This window comes from Anas acuta, chromosome 4 (assembly GCF_963932015.1).
Source record: "Anas acuta chromosome 4, bAnaAcu1.1, whole genome shotgun sequence".
Taxonomy (NCBI): domain Eukaryota; kingdom Metazoa; phylum Chordata; class Aves; order Anseriformes; family Anatidae; genus Anas; species Anas acuta.
In genome coordinates, this window is record NC_088982.1 from 54,626,899 (window position 1) to 54,647,325 (window position 20,427).

At 35.4% G+C, this 20,427-nt stretch overlaps 1 protein-coding gene across 23 annotated transcripts in view; it reads left to right on the forward strand.

Moving 5' to 3' along the window:
• Nucleotides 1–20,427, forward strand: part of TENM3 (teneurin transmembrane protein 3) — a 1,325,064-nt gene that overhangs the window by 458,156 nt on the left and 846,481 nt on the right. For 20 of the 23 annotated variants that reach the window (XM_068681265.1, XM_068681272.1, XM_068681274.1 and 17 more), the window contains exon 5: nucleotides 2,934–2,973. The exons of the other annotated variants lie outside the window; for them this stretch is intronic. The gene's annotated coding sequence lies outside the window, so the exon portion shown is untranslated. The remainder of the gene's footprint in view (nucleotides 1–2,933; nucleotides 2,974–20,427) is intronic. 23 annotated transcript variants of the gene reach the window in all.

Here is a 20,427-nt window from a genome sequence, read left to right on the forward strand (position 1 = left end):
TTTTCTTGATTTCCCAAGCTTTTTCTTTACAGCAGTGAATGAATGGTCAAGAACATATACACTTCCGTCTTCAAGAGCAAACAAGAAAGATCAAGACATAATCCAAAGAACAAAGCCAAACTTACTAAAGCTCCATGACTGTGTTTCTTTTCCCTTTAAGAAGTTTACCTCAGAAAATGAAGAAAACCTTTCCTTTTCTGGTTATACATACTCACAAAGATCCACTACACTTTTCATGAGGGAAGGAAACCTAGTAGCCTAGATCTGCTGTGGAAGGTGGTTGTGCCACAGTAGGTATTTTAGGCATCTCTGATGCCCTACATGTAAACCAGATTTTCCTGAAATATATAATAGAGCTGTTGCATTTCTGATGCTCTTTTATTAAGTGCTAACAGGGACCATTAGTCTCATGAGTTGCTCTTATGCATTCCAGTTCTCCCAAAATAATGCAGTAATTTTTTTTCTGAAAGACCTTATAACCAGAAACCCTAAAGAAATCAACATTCTTGCTGGAGGAGTCAGTTGTATTTGCCAATCATTTATTTGTTGTTTGTTGACTTTTTTGCCAAAGGATATATAGTATGTTGGATTTTTATAGGTCACTGTTCTATTGAAATTATTGTCCATAAAACATTCTGAATTCTATTTTTAACTAAATGCATTCTCTATAATCCTGGACTTTCTCAGTCCATAAAGCTACAACTATTTTCTGTTCTGATTAATACATTTCAGCAAATGTTTTATTTTCAAAACTGAAAATGTCTTCTGAACTGCACTGGTGAAAACAATTATAAAATGCAAGCAATCTTTATTTCATTCTTCCCACCTCCACCCCCTTTGATTTAACGAGTGTATAAGCACAATGTAAGTAAAATTAGTAATCGTAATTCTCGTACATGTTCTTTATGTAATTATCTAAGAATCTTCTCAGTATGTATTTCACAAAATAAAAAAGGCATATATAACAACCTACAAACTGAACCTTTACAGTGATTATCCATTCCCATAAAGCAAAAACAATATGAAGTGCAGCTGGACAACTTCTGCACTGAAAGTGTTGCGGAAGCATCTGACCCATCTATGAAATCGGCAGGGCAGGCAAGTAGGGCATCATTGTGTTTTTGTAGTGCCCGTTCAGCCCAGTAAGGGAGCCAACTGGTAGCAGCAGCTGGATGCAAAGAGATAAGAGAAATAGAGCAGAACAGGTGCTGGAGGGATCATAAAGTGAATTTTGGCAGTTTTTGGCATTTTTTTAAGAAAGTTTCTTTCAGGATAGCCTTCAGTTCAGTTGTCTCAACATGTCTCAGGATTTTCCAGTTAACTCTCTCCTGGCATACTGTACATATGCTGTGCTAAATCCATCTCCTCTGACATACTCCAAGCTTGAGCTATTGTAACTTGGTTAAGAATCTTCTTCACTCACACTTGCCATTTGAAACTGCTTTCATATTTCACCTACTATCAGACTAGACCAAAACTGATATTCAGGAAACTCCAAAACCAAGAAAAATAAAGAATTAAAACTATTAAATATTACATATATATATATATAAAGCATGCTTTTTCACATTGAGCCTATATTAACCTACATTGAGCATATATTAAATTGTAATCCTCTATATCCATTGGTAAGAAAGTTTTAGAAAATGTGTAGTTTGGCTTAGTTAACATTAGATAGCTGGTTCTAGCTTCAAGCCTGTGCTGAAGCTTTATATATTTTTCTGATTTCATTTCTGTTATTTAGTAGATAAAATTAATCTCTAATTAAATGAATGATGCTGTGCAAAATTGTTCTCCAATCCTCTAAATATTTGCTAATTGGAATAGTAAACCTCAGTGATTGACTTTTTAGTTTTCAGATATGTACCACTCAACTATGTCAATACATATTTTGGATCAAACTATACTTAGATTGTACAGGAGGTCCCTTCATTCAGAGAAAAAAAATAAAAATAAAAGTCTGGTTTTGTATTCCTGATGAAACAGAAAATTGATTAGGTCTCAACGCAGTAAATATGACAAGTGCAACTTTTAATCAAATATTTCTCACTAGATCTTTCCATTTGGCTTATGCAAAGCAGACAAAAGATTTGTTCTTTGTAGAATTGATATGCTGCCAGTAAAATCAAGGCGTTCTCTTTTGTACTTTCAATTTATTCTTTATTTTTTACAAAAAATAAGGTAAAATCGACAATCACCTGAAGCACAGCTACCTATAGCAGGACTTAATCTTTCTATTAATTATTCCTTGCCTTTGTGTCACACCAAGGCCACTTAAGTCACTTCAGCTCCAGAGATGTTTAGAAACACTTCTGAGTACTTTAATGGTTCATCAAGACCTAACCCTTTGAACATTGCTTTAAGGCATTTTGGCTGTGCTCTGAGTCACTGAAGCAAAATTGGAGCATCTGGATGCAGTGTCAAAATAGCCCATGCAGCTTCAGTGCAGCACCCAAGTGGATAATCTCAACACGGAATACAAACACCGCATTAGTGATTGCCAGAAGGCTACAGTTCATCTTCCTCTGAAATACAATGCAAAAAAGTACAAGAAAAGTTAAAGGGTGATAGGATTTTTCTTTGTATCTTCTGTTAAGTGAACAAAGACTAAAGCTATTTTTGATGGTTTGTTAAGTGTTTGGCAGCTTTTTCAGTCCTCATTTGCCCTACTAATCCACCATTCCCTCTTCCATTGACAAAGTAATGAATGATTTTTTCAGTTTATGCCGTGTAAGATAACAGAATGCAAAGGAATGTATCCAGCTGATGACGTTACCCATGCATCAGAGTAGTGGAAGAAAAAATATGCCAATATTTTATTAGCCTAATAGTAATGTAACATCTAATTATACTCTGTAGAGTTGTATGTAAAATTTCCTTATTTCTGTGAGCTTTGTGAAATCATATTTCTTTTGTTTTGTTTGCTCTTACAGATGGCAGCAAAATTACATTCCTTTGATTGAAAAGTGCATTGTAAGTAACTCTTTTTATTCCTCCTCTCAAATTAGGTTTCACATTTTATTTTATTTTCCCCAAATTGCTAAAATTTCATTTCTTTGCTGTTTCTATAGACAAAAATGGGTTCCAGTACTACTTCCTTGAAAACTGGTGCGCAATTGCTCTGTAAGAGCCCATGAGACATCTGGCATGTGGCTACAGATAGAATCCCCAGGAAAAATTTATTTTGCCATAGGCAAGAATAGCTTATGTGAGGCTTAGGCCAACAGGTCAAGAAATATAAATGCAGAAACATGCTAAACATACCACCTGACATCAGGCTCTGCCTGGACATTCTGTATTCTATTGGATGATCTGTAGAGCCCACAACAGAATGAATACTGGAGAGCAGAACTGGGGTAGAGCAGCACATAGTCTAATTCCTGATTACCTATTTTTCTGCATATGCATCTAGGACTTCATCTGTATATACAGTGCCTGGAGCTAAATCCAAGCAGAAGCATAGGACTGACTTGAAGCTTCACTATCTTTATGCATTTCAGATAATACAGATGTGTTTTGTGTGTGTGTGTGTATATGTATATATATATATATATATATATGTATATATACGCTTATAAAACAACATACAGTAAAATAATTAGTTGTTCAATGATACTAAAAAACTGCTAAACACACTGGTTTATTATTCACACTACTATTATACATGCAACGCCAAAATAAATTCAGGCTGGAACATGTCAAGTAAATGGGTGACACTTTTTCTAACTTGTCTAACTGCCATTAATTTAGTTAGTATTCATTGTAATTACACTGATCATAATGAATTCATTTAGTATTAATGTGAACGTTATACATCTTTTTAGGAACTCCATTGTAATTCAGCAATAATTAATGTACATATTAAATAAGTGTTACTACTCAACACTATTATAAAGCCATGTTGTTTCATTTGAAAAGCTTTAGAGCAGGTTGTGTTTGATCTGATTGGTATTCTGATTGTTGCCAAGAGGTATTTTGCAATGGCAAAGGGCAATTCACATTGGGAGACTCTTGTTAACTTTTCACAGAGATTCCATGTTTGCACTTGTCTCCTGATCCACGTATAATTTAGCATGTGAAGCAAGATTCTGCATGGCCATGATAGTGCAAAAAGCATCTAACAATCCTCAAAAAATAATAATAATAATAATAATAATAATAAAAAAAACTGACTCTTCATACTTTATCCAGTAAAGGAGGTGTCTGTTTATAAGTGAAGTAATTCAACACCTATATTTTATGATCATTCTTCCCTTATACCCTCCAAGAGGAACCCAAAACTGAGGAACAAGTATTTCCCATATATCACTCATCAAGAAAACCTAGATGCCTGGACAGCGTCCATGCCTGGGTCACAGAGCTGCACAAAAATAATGAGTAGTAAACATGTAGCAAAATAACTGCCAAGAGTCATCTGGCTATGCATCCTGTCTCTGGGCAGTGATAAGTGTATTTCTAGAAAACAGGAAGAGTAAGAATTACATGATACTTCTCCAGACACTCTCCCAGCCTCCAACAGTTTTAGCTGAAGAAATTCCATCAGATCAAGGTTGTTTATAAGAGATTAGGATTTTGTTGGTTTTCTCTTCCACAAATCTATTCCCATAAACCTGTGTAAACTTCACAGGTGTCCTTTGACAGTAAGTTGAACAGGTCTGCTTCACTCTTCAATGTGTGCATAAAGAACCAGTCTTTAATACAGTTTTGTCTAGCTTCACATGAATCTGCATTGTATTAGATTGTTTTGAACTGGAAGAACAGAAAGCAGTCAATGTCTATCCATTCCGTCTATGCCACCACTGATTTGTGAGCATCAACTATATCCCTCCTAGGAGATCTTGTCAAGAGAAGTATACTACTCTTGACTTGTAAGCTAGATGGTGGGTTTCAAAGTGTGACAGGTTCTTAAGGTTTATATCATTTCAGAATGATTTCTCCTGCATTTCTTCTCAGTTTCTTACTGACTACTGATGTTGAACTCTTATGGAACTATTGGCTCATTTCTGCACGGTACTTAAAAACTCCAAGCCACAGTGTTGTAGGCAATGTATGAACATATGTTTTTTGTTGTGTTTTTTTTTTTTTTTTTTTTTTTCTTCCACCTTGGGTATCACTTTACATTTATTTACATGGTATTTAATCTGCTATTGTATTGCCTTGTCACTCAGTCTTGTAAGTTGTTTCTGAAATTCTTACTGTCTGTCTCTGTCCTTGCTTCCCCAACAACTCCGTGACAAGAAACATATCTCTCCAACTTTCATTCCCTTTCCCAGGCATTTATGAACGTTGAACCAGCACTTGAATGTTGATCCAACACTGGACTTTGCAAAAGTCCTGTGGCAATGTTTCTTGTTTGCAGGAACTGGACAATTATTCCTACTCTCTAGCCTTAAAGCCATCTCTTCCACATGCCTTCATTTGTACCCCCTTATTGTTGATTTTTAATAGCCTTTGTTGAGAAACTTTAGCAAACACCTTTCGCCAATCCAAGGTAAACTCCAGATGAGTAACTCCAGCCAACCAAATCACTTGCATTCATATGTCTGTTCAACAAAACGAAGTATTTCTGTAGGTCTCCAAAGCAGATATTGCCTTTACAAACGCCAAATTGCCTTTACTCTTGCTAAGTACATTATATTTATTAAAGATCCACTCTTGAGATCTTTATAGTTTATACTAACTTGCTTAATATGCACATCAATCTCAAAGACTGTGTTTTTTTACAGCTTGGATTGAACTTCTTATTTATATGTATTTGCACTGTATTTTACATCCTCTTGCTCACCGTACCTTTGCAATTCTAGGTGAGGAGAATGCACCACCACAAGTCAATAAGCTGTTCCACCTGTGAATTGTCTAACAACTCTTCAGAGAACACTACCTTATTCTAATGATTTGTTACTATTCCTTCAAGCGGATATTCCCACAGAGAGTTATTAGGATACATTATTACACAGCAAGCAATCTTTACCTGCAGTTTTACAAAATACGTCAATGTAATGCTAATTAATACAAAGTCCACTAATCTATGAACTTCTGACTTCTCTTCTGTTGATATATTTGACCTTGGGCAAATCACTTAACCTCTGTGTTTCTTTATTGTTTCCTTTCTTAAAATGGGAAGAATGGAATTAGTGTTCCCTTTAAAACTGCTGAGCTTTATAGATTATATGTATGCTAGGTATTCTTAGTTAATTTTCACACTGAATTGAATTAAGTTTTGGAATAGAATAGTGGATAAAATAGAATACCTTTTAACAGTTATGAAATTGTTATTAATATGAGAGATAGAGTGGGAAACTAATTGGAACTGCCCTAAATTTAGAAGCAGTTCTTGGTTACTTCAGGAAAAATAAAAGAGAAAAAATATATATATATATTTTGGTACAGTCGATGCTAAATCTCCCTACTTTCTTTTTTAAATGTCCTTTTTATGATTAATGCATTTGTAAGGCATTTGTTCTGCTCCTTAGTCTTTATTGTGTTTTTAAGTTGCATAAATGTATACACAGAAATTCAAGATGAATTTCATCTATATCATATATATTAATTACTGAGAAATAATGGAAATAAATTCCAGGGTGGCGATATGACAGATTAAAGTAGACCGGCTTGCTCACTGGAGGTATTGCTTCTTATTGAGCTAAGCATTTGCCACTTGTGAAATGTTAATGAAATTTTTGTCCTCTTCTTTCATGAAAATCTTCTCTGTCTTGTTAGCGTTGAAGTGTCCTTCTCCCTTTCTCAGGCAAAATTCATCCATCCAGTCACTTGCTTCCTGCTTCTATGTAGATGAGACCAAAGCATTAAACTAAAAAAGTGCACTTTTCTTCAGCCATACTTAGGGCTCTTTGGAAGGCTACTACCAATTATTTCTTACAGCCTAGTGATACTTAGCTGAGCACAGTCTTGTCCACCTTAATATTGCTGCATACTATGCCAATAGAAATCTTCTTTTTCCTTTTTCCCTTTTCCTTTCTTTGTTTTTTTTTTTTTTTTTTTTTTTTTTTTTTTTTTTCCCTGTCTTTTTTTAATGGTTATTAGTTACTCGTACTGATTTATGATCCTGTGTGCAGAGATACTGAGCTACTGAACTCCAACAGCTTGGGTGGAAATGAAAGCAAGATGCTGATTCAAAATACTTGCAGAAGCAACACCAATAGTTACTAATGCACACAGATGGTTAATGTTGTCTGTTTTGTTGTGTGTGTTTTTTGTGTTTTTTTTGATGATATATTTCATTTTTTTTTTAAACAACAAAAAGTAAACTATGATCACTATTTTGCCCTTTGTTGTGAAGTATTAATTCTGTGTTTCTAATTGTCTACAGAGCTGGCAAAAATGTTTAAAAAGTTCAATGGCAAATTCAATGAAATGGCATTTCAATTCAGTCTGGAAAAAAATTTCAGTCTTTAGGAACAATGTTATTATTTGTGTTTGGCATGTACTTTGGGGACATACTAAATGAGATTTTTAATGTCTGCTTATTTGGCAATACCAGTCAAAGAACAGATTAGTCTCACTTCTACCCTCCTGGTTTGGACGAGTTTGGATAGACAGTAGGTTATTCCTTCTCTGTTTTTAATATATATTTTTTTTTAATATTTGCCATGCAATTTCCCATTTCTTCTTTGTCTTTTCCCTTTTTCTATTTCCCTTTTCTCTTCTTTCTTTGTTCCACATTCCGTGTTATATATTGCCCTGTTTCCAGACATCATCATTTTTGGATCTTAGTCCATATACACTTGTCTTATTGGTGTTTTTTTTCTTCCAGCTTCTTTATGATTTTTTAAGGCCTTCAGTCTTGTTCCCCTTTCAGTTAATATTTCAGTTAGATTAGTTTCTCAGTAGTATAGCTTGTTCTTGTTCTTGAACATGAAAGAAAGCTGGAGAAATGACCATGGAGGAGTACTCATGAAGAGTTTTCTTACTGAAGTATATGAAATCAGCTATGAATCCAAATAAACACTGTCTTTAAACTATGGTTTGCTTAAATCAACTGAATTCAAAGGAATTTGAATTCAGAGATACTACATATTCTGGCTTGCATCCCAGCAAGAGGGATCAGATCACAAATTGCACATTGTGTACCTGGTGCTCAAGGACTTGAGGGTTCTGTCCCATCCCTTTCACTTAAGCTTTGCTTTTCAAGATTAGCATTTAGATCTATCTAAGTAGAGGAATTAAGAAATAAGTGCCTGAAGACATGTGGTCTAACAGATACATAATACACTGTATTGTTGCCCAGAGTCACTTTTTATAGTGTTGTGGAAGTTCTCAGAAAAATAGTATTTACAATGGAAACCTTTAACAGTCTTTTACCATGGTTGCTAGCAGGCACTGATATAATGCTAATGTGACAGCTAAGATTTTAGTGAGAGACACTTTTATTTCCCTGATAAGAGAAGTGTTATACATACTGAAAACCAGACGGATTTTTCTGGCCAGTGTATCCTCATGTTTGTGCCAGTAGGGATTTGCTGACTACTCAAATTATCTTTCACAGGTTAGCACATGTCTATCTTATACAGAAATGTTTATCTTTCCTTCCTGACATTTCTCTAAATGGTCGTTGTTTTTTTTTTGTTTTTTTTTTTTTAAAAAAAAGGAAAGCAGACGTTGTTGTTGTTATTAAGTGGCTACCTAATGTTCACCACAGAAAACTGCTAGACTTTTATTTTATAATGCAAGGCATCAATTCAGGATTAGCTTGCCTTCTAGCAAATCAAATTTTATTTCTTACAAAATACATTCCTAATTTGCAATAGTCCCTTCTCTAGGGGAGAAAAAAAAACAAAACCTCTAGATAGCATTTATAAGGTTAGAAAAATATGCTGATACATTAAAATAAGCTCCATTGTATTTTAACTTTGATTGTGGATGAAACTTGCTTTATTTTTGATCTGTCATAGCAAGGGTCATTTCTACATCTGTATAAACTACAAATCATATTTCATAATTTCCTCTGGTTTCTCAGAAAATGTTAATATACCACACAAGATTGACATAATAGTGTATCCTTATCCATATTTTCAAATCTCTATGCCACCCTAATCTTTTTCATTTGGTATGTAATTTCATGTTCTTGAAATATTTAAACTCATTTTATACCTTTGTCAAATTTTTTAGCATTGTTGTAGGAATTTCACGTCATGATAATTGTACTTTAGGGAAAGTCTCAGATATAGAATCTGGGCAGAGGACAGGCAGTACATCTGATGCACTTGAGAAGAAGCAGAGTGGATTTCCTTCTTGATCTGTGTGCTAGAAAACTGATGTGTTTGGCCCAAAGCAGAAATTACTTAGAGTAAACTACCTAGGGTAATTTCTGGTCTGTGGGGCAAAGTTTTCAGGTCTCCTCTGTTTTTCACACTAAACTTTAATTCCTTAATTCAGTAAGATGAACATCTGAAACTCATTTTATTATATGCTGGTACTTCCAGCAATTATATTAACATGTTTCTACCAAAAATGATCAGTTAATTCTGGTATTTAGATGTCAAAGAGTATTCAGTTATAGGCCAACAGAAATGTATGCAACATTATAGTTAAATATCCCTAGATATTTGCAGACAGAGCAATGCATTATTATTAATTACTATTAATTTATCAATGAAAGTCTCTTAAGAGAGAGTATGTACAGTTGTATAGTGTATTCAGCATTGTAGTAATAACAGACTATTGCCCTCTATTGCCTTCTAAGCGAGATTTCAGAGGATAGGAAGAAAAAGGATTAAATTTCATGACCATCACTGAAAATATTTTCTTCTGATAGGCAGCAAAGAAGCAGATAGGTTTAACAGATGAGGGAACTTCAGTTATACCTTATTAATCATATTCTATTCAGCCACTAAAGTCTGAGACTATTAAAGCAATAACTGAACACATAATAAAAGTAAAATTCCTTGTCTTGTAAATTTGAGGGCTTTTTTTCGTTATTACTTTTTTTTTTTTTTTTAACATACAGTTACATTAAAACTAGTGCAAAATGTGTAGGTATTTTTCTATGTAGAAAAAGCTGGTTGGTTTGTTTGTTTTCTGGTGGGGGAGGATTCTAGATTCTGTTCATACATCTACTGCTGTTTAATGGAGATAAAAAAGACAAATGCAGTCTAAAGCTTGTTTCTTACAAAGTCAAATACATATATAATAGACTTCTGGTTTAAGTTGTTTTAGCCACAGGTAGAAATTTACCTGCTTCATCTTAATGAGTAAAGCTACTAGTGATGAAATAATATGTAGGATGTTCTTTTTTATATACAAATATAAAATACATATATACAAATATATGTATATATATCAATATATATCAATATACATATATATATATATATTGATATATATATTAATATACAAAATGCTTTCTTAATCTGTTTTCCCTCATGGTCTTGAACATAAATTGCTATACCAGAAGTTGCTGGAGTACGATCCACACCCAAATATTTTTTTTTTTTTAAATGCCAGAAAATTTGCTATTGTTTCTAAAAATTAACCTGATTCACCCGTGCAATAGCAAAAAGCTTGGCGAAATTTTTGTTTTGACTGAGATATAATAATGTGCAATGCTGAGAAGCTGAGAGTACACCTTTACGGAGAGTTAGTTTTAAAGTTTTATTCAGCCTGTTCCCATTCACCTGCAAGGGATTATTTAAACATGATTAACTCAGTGCATACCCATCTGTATTTGTTTGGTTTTGTGTGTTTTTTTTTTTGTTTTTTTTTTGTTTTTTTTTTTTCTAATGCCTAATTAGTTGTGAATAAACCTTGTGAATAAACCTTGACTTTAATATACAGTTTTAAAATTAACTCAAGTGACCCATGACTAAAAAAAAAAAAAAAAGGCAAATAATCTATATTATTATTATATTGCTCTTACTGCGGATGATTAAACACTGTTAGAAATGAGTGCCAGTCCCCTTACATTTGACAATTTACATGCATGTAAATTTGACAATTTACCAGGCAGGTAAAAGGGAAAATTTCAATATATCTAATAACCTCTTGCATGTTTGAGTTTAAACAGAAACACTGTACAAAAATGATGATCTTTTTACATAACTTTACATTACATGTAAATTTGCTTTAGCAACCGTGTTAACCAATTTGCAGGACAAATGCTAGAACAATTACTAGGCCCATCTAATTCCATACACAGACTCATGTGGTTATATAATGTTATCTATAAAACAACTCCCGGCCTATCACTGACCTGAAAGTCTAATGCTCAGCAAGTTTCATTTGACCTTAGTTTTGATTTCCACATCTTTATCTCCTGTCCTTTCTTTGTCTTCATCTTTAGCAGTAAAGGTCATCTACAACAAATTGTTCCAGAGGCCAGTAGCAAATTAATTTTGTAAAGCATTGTCAGCACCTGCGCAAATCTCTGGCAGTACAAAGCCTTGTAGGGATCCTTACAGTTCATCATTTCTGATCTAGATATCATAACCTGAAGTTCTGCAAAACACATTTCCTAGTTGGTATATCTTTCCACTCAGCTGTTTTGTCTGACTACAGGAAGCACCACTGATTTTGATATGTGATCAATTTATTTTAAACTTCTATTCAAAGTGAAACTTTGCATAAATGTAGACACTTGTATTTTGATCTCAAGCAGTTCCCAACTCAGGTGACAGTAACAAAACTTTTCAAGCATTGGGTCGTTACTGTAATTGCTCAGTGTTGTTGTCTCAGCACAGCACACATCATTTTTCAGATGCAAACAGGGAGGAAACCCACTATCCAGAGTCACTTTCAGCAGACTCTTAGACATAAAGTGAAAATAAAATTTGCAAGATCTGATGGGACAGGGAAAGACTATAAATATATTCAGTAACTTTGACAGAGCTGCTCAGTCTTCAAGTAAACAATTTCTAAAATAGCAATAACCTATATTCAACTCTGGGGTTAGAGGTAACCTATATTCATATTCAGGCTTTTTGCCTGTAATCCCTTCTCCTGAAAACCACTTTTAAAACTTACAAGGACCAAGACAAGTGTGTCTCTCTACAGCACTCTGTAATGGCTTTCTGTCCAAATGCACTTGCTTTTCACTAGATTTGAAAGTGACCGAGTAGAAATGTTATCATTTTCTTCTACCAGTGCCTGAAGAAGAGCAATATGCCTATAGGGCATTACAGGACTGTTTCTCAGTGAGAAGCCATATTGGTGAGATTGTTAGCTCTACTGTGCCACAATATGATTGTGTGTCACCAGCGAATTAACTGCAGATGCAGCCCTGATCTGAAGAGTGCAGCTCACGCTACTACATGCAGCTGTGGTAAATACTGTGCTACTTAAAGAAAATTAAATGTATGCAAGTAGCAATTTCAAAAGCAACTGCTAGGAAAAAGGAGTAAAATCACAGATCCATTAAAATAAACAGGGAAAAACTCCTTCTGATTTCATCCTAGAGAGTTAGCTGATGCTGGACAGCACTGGTTTACACTGTCTCAGGATACATTTTTTTATAGTTCATTGTTGTTGTTGCTGCTATTTTTAGAACAGGTGAAGCTTTAATATCTTCCTATTTTTTAACACCTCTTAGCATTGTTACTTAAATATTCTGAAAAGTAGGTAGTATATTTTCTCCATTTATTTGCAAATAAATTAACAATCAATCCAAGTTTTGTTTTTCTCAGTTTTTCCCTTACTAACAAATCATATGTAACATTACAGAATGATAAAAGTAGCATTTAATACCAATATTTAGCTTTGCCAGTATTAAGAGTTGTGGTAAAACTAAGGCTATTTCCATACCAGTAGTTTCTATGCAGAATTACAGATTTTCAGATAAAATGTGGCAGACTGAGCTCTTCCTTGATAGAGATAAAGTTGTAGTGAATTCTGCAGCAGGGTTTCAAAAATTAAGGGAAGACTGACCAAAGAATTACTGTCATTAAAAAAAAAAAAAAAAAAAAAAAAAAAAAAAAAAAGAATTGCAATATAGATATGTCTGTTGACACCTGCAGATACATATGTATGTGTGCATGAAGAGCAGTGCTCATCCAAAAGCATGTAGAACTCTGTCAGGTTTGATCTTCTACAAAATCTCCAGCATCGTCTGATGCTTTGCGCAGCAATTATTTATTCCCATCCCCAAACTCCCAAACAGCCTGGTCCAGTCCACCTCTATATGAGCTCTGCCTCCAGGCCTATTTATGCCTTGCTAATGCTCCAGTCCCTATTTATGCCTTGCTAATGTCGGACTACCCTAGCTAAGCTTTCATTCTGCTCACTCCAATCTCCCCCTCACTTCTGCCACTGCCAGGGTGTTCCACCTTTCCTTTTGTGTTTCTTGTCCCCTCCATGCACTAACATGAACAAATAGACCCCACAGCTGTCATGTGGAATCATTTCAGTTGGGAGGAGTGGGGACAAAGCCGTGCCTGCTTCCTGCGCTCACTAAGAAGGTGGCAGCTGGATAGCTGGGCAGATGTGCTGAAATTCACCAGATTGCTTTAGCTTCCTCTGCAACACGCTACAATCATCTATATTTTTAAATGCATATTAGAAATAGTATCTGTGTGGGAGAGTTTTCCTCTACTTATGAGAATCAAGAGGTCAGCTGTGAGGAGAGAAGAATTTTTCAGTATAAATAAACAAATGCCAAAAAAAATCTAATTAATTTCAATTTTACTTGAAATATTTGCTACCTGTTTTAGCCAGTCTTAATCAATCTATGGGTACAAAACATCTTTAATTGTTTTTTCTTATTTCCCATTCCATCTTCGGATTTAAATCTATCCAGAAATAACCTTTATGTTTTCAGTACCCATGAATTCTTAAAATGTATCGTCAACAATATCAGATACGTATTGTGTTGGTGTAAGAAGGCTCAGTGTGTAATAAACATCACAACTCTTTCACGGGAACCACAGGAAAAGAAGAGGGCTGACTGCTACTGTACTTTATAATTTCCAAGCAGGATATAAAATCTAGTCCTGCAGAGTTGTTAAATCTCACTTATCTTGGTTATTATAGGGTATTAGAATAGTAGATGGCACTACATTCAGATATCCCCTGCAGGAAAATTCTCTTATTTCCACTAAAAAGTAAATACTTTGAAATCATAGATAAAAAATTCTTATTAGAATATTACATTTTTTAATTTTTTTTATAATATCCTCATGTAGTATACTTCTTATTTTGCTAAGAATTTTCATTCATATACAGTTGCTACTGATATTTTCTGTCTGTTGTCACAGGTGATCTGCCTGTTTCTTACCACTCATAAAAACCACCAAACACACAGAGAAGTCAATAGAGAATACAGAACAGGTCTGAATCTGTAACTTATCTTTGCCTCTTTTTACCTTTTAAATTTACCTTGTAAATTTAACATTGCATACTAAATTTCACTCTAGACCCCTGCCCTTTAGCGTAATATAACTGAGAATTATCCAAGTGGGAGAAAACAAAGAATAATCCTTAATGTAAATGGGAATCTTCAGAAATGAACTAATAGCATTGTAATTAAACAAAAAAAAAAAAACAAAACAAAACACAGCTATAACTGGAAAATTGTGGTAACCAGAACATATAGTTATCTTAAAGTTTGTTGTCAGTCAGGGCTGCTTCAATATATCTGCTTTTGTGTGTGTGTGTGTGTGTTTAAAATATTGCGTACAGAAATGTTTGAGCCTGCAGAGTTTACTTGTTTCTCAGAAGAAAGGCTCTGCAGGAGAGAGTTTCTGTCCTGTGGAGCTTATAGACTCTGCAGGATCTTTTGCTCAGTGACCTTAGTTTATCCACAATTCATTTATGTGACTGAATCTTATGTCTCCCAGATAAACGAGTTTCAGATCATTAAGGTTGTACTGTCCTTGTTAGTAAGAATATATTATTGGCCAGAGGAATGCCATAATGTCTTTTTCCCAAAACACAAGGAAATAATAATTATGGAATTTGTTTTCAGGTTTGTTTACAACTTGCTTATGAGCTGCTTTTTGTCCTGTCTCAAGAATAAAAATACATTATGGAGGAGGTCTCCCATCTCTGGACACAATTTTATTTTATTTTTTAATTATTATTCTCTTTGATCTTAAAGAATTTGCAGGCTTTTATGCAACCCAGGGTAAAATTTGATGTCAACTAAAGCTTACTAAGAAAATAATAAAAGATACAAGCAATATCTATATCCGTGTGCAATCGTAATGATATAGAAATAAAGACCACATATAAAAGAGGAGATGTCTTCTATCTAGTGTACTGTATGACTGAAGTGTAAAGATACCAGACTGAAAAATATTGAAGAAAATAAATAGAAAGCTTCATGGCTTTGTGGCATTTAAAAATAAAATTAAAAAATAAAAATAAAAAATAAAAAAATATTTCCTTTTTAGCATCTTTGGCACATAATACAAAGACAGACTGTTAATATTTAAAATTCATGTTCACTCATTTTAATTACAAACATTGTTTAGTAAATTCTGAAAAGGAAATCATTCTATTGAAACATTCATTGTGTCAAAGATACATTAAGGAATCATCTTTAAGAGGTATTCTGATCAATAAGTTAATCTTGTAGAATATTACACAGTGGTAATTTCTGAAAATACTGTTTCTATAGAGTGAGATTTCTGATAAGTGTTCGTAGTGTAGCACACAGCCTGTATATTCTTTATAGTTCTGCAATTAGTAGTGTCTATCCATTAATATGTAACAGAATTTGTTTTACATCAATAATATCCTGTGCAGAGAACATAAATCAGGCTTTGCTTGATTACTCAACATCACATGTGGATTTGAATTCTGTAGTTGTCATTGTCGTGATGTTAGAATTAAAACTGAGATACTGATTCAGTCCTTATTGTGTTCTAAACTTTGCTTAATTTTCAGTATAGTGAGCAGCAAAGACAGAGATCTGCTTAAATAATCTAAGAGGTTTTTAAATTCACCCATTCTCATAAAAAAAGTTGGGGGAAAAACAATCATATGATGTTTGTGATGATCTCATGAAGGCAACACAGATATTCTCTGGGAGTATCTCATTAATACTGACTCATAACATTTTATGCATATTCTATTTTCCCAAGTCCAGAAGATTGTGTTCGGTGTGGGTATTCAAATTTAGCTCTTCAAATAAATGTTTAAATTTAGAATTATATGCATGAGAATTAATTTTGTGTACATAAATAACCATTTGCTTCTATCTGTAATGGTCATGCATATCTAACACAGCTGGTTTGCCCCAAAATGCAAACTTTTGAGAAATACAACATTCTGAGATAAAGAAAAGCAAATGACTCTAAGAGAGAAATCTGTAAACTAAGACTTCGTTTTATGCTCCTAGTCTATTTAGATCTCAGGTTTCACTGTGTATTTGACTGCTACAGAAAAGCAAATTTTCAGAGGTACGATTGATTACCCTTGACTGAATGATCACTCCATTTTTCATCCACAAACATTTCTTTCTTGACTTGTCCTATTTCATGTCACTCAATCTTCGTTTTGAACAGTACTATATAATAGCAATTAGGGCATACGTGCTGCTACTGTATTTTCTAAACTTCTTATGTATTCACTATGAAAATTCTAATTTCTGGCTTTTCCTCACCTTTTCTTTTCTTTTTCCCTCCATTTCTTGTAATGTAGTTGCAAATACAATTTAATGTCAATCAGCTTTTGTTATTGTATTGTTTCACTTCTTCTCTTTCAAGAAAAAAACCTGACACTGAATTTAGAGTTGCCAGGAATTGTTCCTCGGTGGTTTGGTGATACAAAACAAGAGCAGGGGGAGGGAAACAACAGAGTAAGATTTGATAATGGGAGAATAATAGAGTCAGAAAGTGGATTGTCTCCTCATTTTCTGAGCTCATATTTTTTTCCTATCTTTGTCCAAGATTAACATTTTAATGTGTTTTATGTTAGTGCTGTTGCCCAGCAGATGCTTTTCTCTTTCCATTTCCAACTGCTATTTTCAGCTTCAAAAAGGTGAACTCTAGTCAAGTGCCAGTTTTTGGTATGCACATTAGTTCAGCAGACATGAAATACTTTGAGGCAGCACATCACTTTTCCACACGTTTGTGCCAAAATGTGCTAAGTTTCAAAGGGCAGCCTGGCCGGCTGTCTGTCATCTTACAGGAGCGCACTGCTCAGCCACAGCAATCAGACACCTGGCTGCTTACAACAGCACGACAGGGACTGCCCTGCAGACCCAGGACTGTCTCTTTACAACTACCTGAAAGAAAATGTGGGAGCTTGGGGTCAGCCTCTTCTTGCAGATAACTAGTGATAGACTAGAGGGAACGGCCTCAAGTTGCACCAGGGGAGACATTTCTTCTCAGAAAGAGTAGTCAGGCATCGGAATGGGTTGCCCAGGGTGGTGATGGTATATGTCCCTGTTTTGTTTTTGTTTGTTTGTTTGTTTTTTAAGGAAAGATTGGACCTAGTGCTTAGGGACATAGTTTAGCGGGTGACATTGGGGATGGTTGGACCAGATGATCTCAGAGGTATTTTCCCAACTTTAAAGATTTTATGATTACACTTTAAAGTAAAATATCTGGTTTGTGGTTTACTGTGCCTCCTGCTAAAACCTTTCAAGCCTGGAGTTAGTGAAAAGCTGTTAGGGACTCTTGAGGTCCACGATCACCTGCTCCCCCTCAGCCACAATTATCCCCATGGCCGCCATTATCCCCTCAGCAGTGGGGGCCCTGCCAGGTGCCTCCAGCACCTGGTGCAGGTAGCGCGTGCTCGTGCCTGATTGGCTGAAACCCTCGCAGCAAGTGGCCGTGCATAAGCAGTCAGCCCGTGCTTCTGGAAGGTTCTCCAGGTGGTGCTGTTACCTGGTGAGTGGGGCAGGGGCTGGCTGTGTGAGGGAGCGAGGGGTAGCTGGGCTTGTCGTGTGCCAGGCTACACCACCACTGTCTGCCCCGTGTTCTGCATGCAGTCCTGCAACTCTTCCTGCAGGTTGGCTTGGTTCTGGTATTCCCAGTTTAAGTATGCATCCAATACGCTTCATCCCTGCAGGCAGGACAAGAGGAAGTTCTAGTACTTACCACAAACTCCACCCTTTTCCTTTGAGAGACAAATGATCGGGGTTAAAATTATACATATTTTCAAAGAGCTGTAATTAAAAGGAAACTCTTTATTTTTTCCTGGTGTTTCAACAACTTAGGTTTCATGATATGTTGAGTCAGCTACCTGGCTTTTCCTGCTGGTTGTGCTTAATCAGCAACATTGGCAAACCTGTGGGTCTTGCTAAAGCTTATAGCAGTACGTAGCTATCGGAGTGGCTTTTAATGTAGATTTAATCAAATTATTACGTGGTGAAGATTGTTGAAAACATTTCTGGGGTATAAATCTGAAAGTGATTGTTTTGTTCTTCAAAAAATAAAAGATGCAGCAAAAGTTCTTCTCTGCCATTCCTTTTGTGGCAGTTTCTCTCCAGTTTATTTTTCGTGTGAGCCTACAAAGACATACGTTATTTAAAAGTTGAAAAAGGAAGGCTTGCTTAGTTAAGTTTGAAGAGAATTAGCATATTACAATGTTATATATGTTAAAAGAGTGGATATTGTCAATTATGAATACATGTGGGTTTTATTTACATGTGTATACGAGTAAATTGAATAATGATGATTGTGAATAATGATGATTTTATTGTGTGTGTAAGGTACATCCTGCATTATGTACAACATAATAGTCAAATATTCTGTCATTGTTTATAGATGTTTTCAAGAATTGAAAAATAAGCATGTGTTTGTTGTTAACCTGTCAGCAAGCTACCATTATCTTGCAATAATAATAATAAAAAGCCAAGTATCTTTTTTTTTTTTTTTCTTTTCTTTTTATGGTTAGAGATGATAAAGGTATCTTAAAACCTGTTGTGAGACTTGGGGCAGTCTCTTAATTTTCTTTGTTTCTCTATATTTCTAAATATTTACAGAAGCTAACAAAATATGTTTTATACCTCATATATCTGAGTGCGAATACACACATGAATGCATACTGAAGGGTCCTCAAGTAAGTCACAAATGCATTCTTAAAGTGAGCACTTTTGTCTTGCAACTTGAAACCAGAAAGATTTCCTTTTTAGTATCTATGGAGTTTTTCCAGCTGGCTCTTTCTGTATGCTCAAGGTTTGGTGTATAAAATGTAACATCACAAACACTTCAGCTGGTGCCTGCTTCCCTATCTTACTGCGACAGAATCCTTCAATTTTTACTGTATCTTGCTGTTCATCTGTCTTTCCTTCATCCTTGACATTCAGTGACATTGCTAAAGGCTTCTTTTTGGCCTTGTGCTGGCTGGGACAGTTATGTCCCATTTCAGCCTATATTGTGGGTGTCTGTGTTGTCTTAAGGTCCCATGGCCAAAATCATCCTGCTAGTGGTTCTAGCTTCAGACGGGCGGGGGAGAGGGGAACTGAGCTTTCTGTACTAGTACCCACACAAGTCTCTTCTGATACCAGAACCAGATACCTGCAGTACTGTATGGATCTTTCAGGCCTTGTGACAACTCAGAAAGCTCCCTGAACTGTAGGAAAAGGAATGTTCCTGAGTAGATTTCACATTCTTTCTCTCCTTCTCTAGATTGTACTGTAAAACCTGAGTTTTCCAGGCAATCTTGACACCATTTCATCTCAGCTGAAGGTGAAGAGAGACCAAATCACATTGTAATTGATTCTGCGGGTGCTTGGACTATCATGCAAAGACTGCTTTGTCACTGTCTCCTATAGTAGTAGATGTATTATTGGTACCAACTTGTTCACATGAGCTGTTCAAAGCAATAATCTGCACCGCTGTGTTCACTTCCATTGCTTCTGGCTGTACTCAGCTTTGCATTTCCTTTTACGTTGAGGACTGAGTTTGCCAATGGCAGAATATAAGATTGTGCCTTCTATTCACTTCTTCATCATGCAACAGTATTTCCTATCTGGGTCAATACTTATTGTTACAGCATGGATGATTGAATTGATGTATACTGGGAATTAAAGAGTTTTTCCAATGTCAAAGTAAATACCTTTGCCTCCGTTCTGTACGCAATGATGCTGGCTCTAGGAATAGACCTGCTATGCAGACACTGTGCATCAGTGCCTGTGATTCATGGCTCAGGCATAAGAGAAAGTTACTCTTTGGTTGATAAAGCTTCTTTTAGGACCAGTAGGGAACCTGGACCAAGTTACACAGATGATCAGAAAGGCGTTTCAGAGTCTACCAGGACAAGTGCCTGTCAGGACAAGTAGGTGTATCCCCCTCAGAGAGGTGCCTGAAGTTTATCACATGTTTATGGATATCCTTCACTGTTTTATTTTCTCTAAAGTTTTTATTCTTATCGGGGGAGTCCCTTTGGATCTGGTATATGTAGATGCAGTCATCATCCTGTCAAGTAGCAAAGAGAGCATAAGATGAAATACTTGAGTGGGCTCCTTTGACCTTCTTACTGGTATGTGTACATACCATCCCTTGCCACTTTATCTGAGAGCTAAAA